This window comes from Condylura cristata, unplaced genomic scaffold, assembly GCF_000260355.1.
Source record: "Condylura cristata isolate star-nosed mole 26May11 unplaced genomic scaffold, ConCri1.0 scaffold00001, whole genome shotgun sequence".
NCBI classification, from domain to species: domain Eukaryota; kingdom Metazoa; phylum Chordata; class Mammalia; order Eulipotyphla; family Talpidae; genus Condylura; species Condylura cristata.
In genome coordinates this window covers 10,698,942-10,703,748 of record NW_004567102.1, presented here as the reverse complement: position 1 = coordinate 10,703,748, position 4,807 = coordinate 10,698,942, and positions in this window count along the sequence as shown.

Genomic DNA, 4,807 nt, shown 5'->3' with positions numbered 1-4,807 from the left:
GGAGAGGTCTGCCGGGCCAGGAGAGGTCTGCCACGCCATGTGGTCTCCTCCAGGGGCAGGCGGGAATCGAACTCATGCGGAAGTGGCTTAAGCTTCTTTGTGCAGTGCTTTAACCCGCTGCGCCACCAGGGAGGGCCTCTTAGTGCTGTCTTTAACCCACTGCGCTACCAGGGAGGGCCCAGTTTGATATTTTTTAACAATGGAAAAACATCAATAAAAAATATTTCATAATGTGCCAAATATATGAAATTTCAGTTGTTTCCATAATGTTTTACTGAAATATGGTCACACATTTGTTTCCATGGTGTCTTTTTTTCCCCAGATTTATTTATTTATTTATATATACAAGGACTAGGACATAGGCCAGAGGTGTGGGGGATGAAGGGTTCACCACAAACAGAGCTGGGAGAAGAACAGGCCGACTGAAACACCCTGTGGAGGGGAGCAGTAGCAGACAAGACAGGAGAGATCTGCTGTGCTGTGGGTCGCCTCCTTGGCCAGGGATCGAACTCATGCTGTAGTGGCTGGTAATGGCAATGCTTTCTTTAACCCCTGTGCCACAAGGAGGCCTCCCAGTTCCATGGTGTCTTTAACCTCTTTCATGCTATAATGGTGGATTTGATGCAGGTAATATAGCTTGCAACCTGTGCAATGTGCATTCTCTCACCTTTCACAGGAGACCCCTGATCTAGCAGAAGAGAAGCTGAAGTGAGGTCTTGGAGGGAGCAGGCGTACCCAGCCTGGGCAGCGCCCTCCTCTGCTGCTGCTCACACTGGGAATTCTGGTTTGGCAGCACCGCCACAGCCCTTTCAGTTCCTGTCCTTCCAGGCTTAACTCTCATAGGGAAAACCGTGACTGACATTCTCATTAGCTAATGGACCTGACCTTCAGATACCTTGGACAATTGAACAGTCTGTACAATCAGCCTGGGCTCGCCTTACCACAGTTTCCACATTTTGCTAGAACAATGAGAAGTCTGTTGCATAGCTTTCCATTTGCTCACTTGATTATTAATGGTTTGTTTTGTTTGATGCTATGGCTAAGTAGGAATTTTCCTTACTTTGGCTTTCCAAAGAGTATGGAAAAACAATTTTTGTTTACCCACCCTACTTGGTAAACAACCTTATGAATCCTTAATTTATCCATGTCCTGTGTTTTCCAAGTATAACCCTATCTGTCACCTACGAACAATTAGAGTTTGGTTTCTCCCTTTCTAATCCTTGTATCTCTTACTTCTCATCAAATGCATCAACGAGGCTCTTCAGAACAATGATGAATGGAAACTGATTCTTGGGCACCCCCATTTCATTTCTGATAAGAAATGACTTCAACATTGACTATATATTCTTTCTATTCTGAATTTGCTATACATTTTGATCTGAATAGTATCAGAATAAAAAAAAAGATTTATTTATGCATATGGAACTAGGGTGCAGCCTAGAGGTGTGGGGGGGGGGTGAGAGGATTCACCAGAGACAGAGCAGGGGAACAGGCAATTGTACCAAAATACACTACTGAGGGGAAGAGTGGGCAGGCCAGGAGAGGTCTGCCACACTCTGTGGGTCACCTCCTGGCCAGGGATTGAACTTGTGCTGCAGTGGCTGTGGATAGCTTCATTGTGCTGTGCTTTAACCTGTTGCACTGCCAGGGAGGGCCCAGAATTATTTTTCTAACTCTGTTCAGAATGCTTTTAAAATTTCATAATTTTTTAAAGATTTATTTATGCATACAAGAACTGGGGTACAGGCTAGAAGTGCAGGGGGTGAGAGGATTTCCCAGAAACAGAATGGGGAGCAGAATAAGCAGATCAACTGAAATACACTGCTGAGAGGCACAGAAGACGAGACAGAAGAGGTCTGCTGTGCCATGTGGGTTATCCCCCCTGACTGGGGATCAAACTCCTGCTGCAATGACTGTGGATAGCTTCATAGTGGTGTGCTTTAATCTCTTGGTCACCAGGGAGGCCCCTATTTTATTTTTTAGATTTATTTATTTATTTATTTATTTATATAAGAGCTGAGGTATAGGCCAGAGGTGGTGGTGGGATGAGAGGATTCACCAAAGACAGAGCAGGGAACAGAACAGGCAGATCGGTGAAGTACACTGCTGAGGGGAGCAGCGGGTGAGACAGCAGAGGTCTGCCTTGCCATGTGGGTCTGCTCCCTAGTGGGTGATTGTAACAGAGTTGCTGTGGCTGTTGCTTCAGATTGCTTCACAGTGCTGAAACTTAACCCCTTGCACCACCAGGGAGGCCCCAAAATTTCAGAATTTATATGTTGACTTCCTTAATAGATTCACTCATAGTGGGCTGAAATGACCTATTTCTTTAAAATTTCAGAAGGCCTCCCTTGAAGCCTAGGGGTTAAATCTCAGCTCTGTCACCACTAAAGCCTGAGTTAAATCCTCTTTCCCTCCTCTCCAGGTAGCTGACCTATATATGCCACAGCAGACCTCTCCTGTCGAGACCACTGCTCCCCTCAGCAATAGATCCACTTGTTCTAGTCTTCATTGTCTCTGGGGAATCCTCTCACCCCCTGCACCTCTGGCCTGTACCCCAGTTCTTATTTACATAAATAAATAAACCTTTTTTAAAAAGTGGAATATATTAAATTGGGGAGGTAATTGTGTTGAGCAAAACAAAAATGTGTTTAGAAACTCCATGGTTCACAGCTTGGAGAAAGAGGCTGGAGATAGGGAGATCAGACAGGTGTGGGCTAAAGGGCAGATGTAGACATCTGCTGAGTGGAATGTGGGGATAGAGGGATACTGTGGGTTGGAGGGGTCAGAAAGTTTGTTTTAGGAGTACTGTGGGGGGCACCAAATAGAGGTGTCAAGGAGGCAGAGACTGATGGCTGAAGTCATAGGCATGAATAAAATCTTGAGGGGAATGTGGTGAGGTCAGAATCTGTGACCTAAGTCTTCCAGAACTGTAAACTGGACATCTTTAGTAAGCTGCTCTATCAGTACCCTTATGACTGTTGCAATGGAGGACAGTAGTATCAACAGCATAAGGGGTGTGGCTGAAACCCGCCTGTCTCTATCAGCCCAGCCAAAAAATCTGTTTGCCATCATGCCTACCAGCATCCTTTTTGCATGAGTGTTGTTCACTGTCCCAGGCTTCCAGAAAGTAAAACCCCAAAGCGGTTCAACCCAGAGCGGATTACAGGCAGGGAAAGGGGCAGGTGGCGCCATAAACAGTCCTGACCCACTTAACTGTGCCGCCTGCTACCTGTCCTGCCTCTGGCGTGAAGAGCTCAACTTGCAGGTCCCGACTGGCAGGATTTCTGGGCCATTCACTGGGCCCAGTTCTGTCTGCCAACTTGCACCCAGATGAAGGGCTGGTAGAGCTGATAATGCCACTGGGTGGGGAGGAATTCCAATAGGGATTGAGGTTAGATATCAGGAAAGACCTCACTGGTTTCCCCTGGGAAGGATGACTTGGGAATTCAGCATCCTAGGAGGCTCGGGAGTCCTGAGGCTGTGAAGAGGTGACTCTGGGATGTTTGGGGGATGGTACCCCACCATTACATGGGGCCCTGTATCTTTCCAGCCCCTTCATTGCCTGGGGATTCCGTGAGAGAGAGACAAAGAGGTGGGGGAGAGAGGCATCTCCTGGTGCTTTTGCAGTTTGCAAAAATGGTTTTCCTCCTTTTAATCTTTCAGTCTCTTTTCTGGAGTAAAATAGAGAACGTCGGCATTTCCTAGGGATACTGGGGGCTCTTTGTGTAGGACAGCAGGCCAGCAAAGTGGCAGGTGAAAGTGATCCCTAGTTATTACTCCTAGTTATTTCCTGGAATTTCACAGCCCTGAGAGCTAAACACAAATGTTACCACCCCCGTTTTACAGATGAGCGGTTGGGAGATGGAAATGCCTGGCTCAAGGTCACCCAGGCTTAATGCGCAGTGGGCCTGATACATCTGTTATGGTTTTCTACATGCTAGGCGTCAGGTGAGAGCAGGGGCGGGGGAGGGCCCCCTCCACCCCACGCGCTGGGGGGGGGATGGGGGATGGAAGGAAGAGGGGGGTTCTCTGGGCGGGTGACGTCACCGTCTTGCATTTGTCCTGGGGCGGGGCTGAGCGGGACCAGGTCCCAGTGGTTCCACGCGCCTTGGTTGCAATGGAGGTCGGGACCCAAAAGGCGTCTCACACTGAGAAATGATCCCAGTCGGGTAAAAGCTTGTCCTCGAGGATTCCGGGGGCTGGAGGTGTGGGGGTGGACAACTAGCGGGCGGCGTGTGTGAGGTGAGCCAGCCAGTAGGGATGGGAGTAGGGTGGGGTGGAGTGGGTGAGTGCCCCACGCTGACTCACCCTAATAATGGGCATTTCTAGGGTCCTCACTGTTTCGAGACCCTCGCATGCTGCCCCAACTTTGTTTTTAAGACATTTATTTATGCATACAAGACCTGGGGTGTAGGTCATAAGTGTATGTGGGGAGTGGGGTGGGGTTGAGAGGACTCACCTAAGAGCCCAGCGCTAAACAGGCAGCTTAGGGAAATACGCTGCTGAGGGGGGCCAGACCCAGACCAGAAAGGTCTGCTGTGCTATGCGGACTAGCTTCCTGGCCTGCTGAGGATGGACTAGCTTCCTGGCCTGCTGAGGATAGGGGAAGAACACCGTCTGCAGCAGCTGCAGTACCTGGTGACAGCTACACAGAGCTGTCTTTAACCCCATGTGCCACCAGGGAGGCCCCTCTCCCAATTTCTTTAAGTTCATGCCAACTGACTTAAGAACTAGACTCTGGGCCCAGGGTGAGTGACTTGTCCAGAATCACACCAGCAGTATTTTCTAGGCTCTGAATCTGAATCCC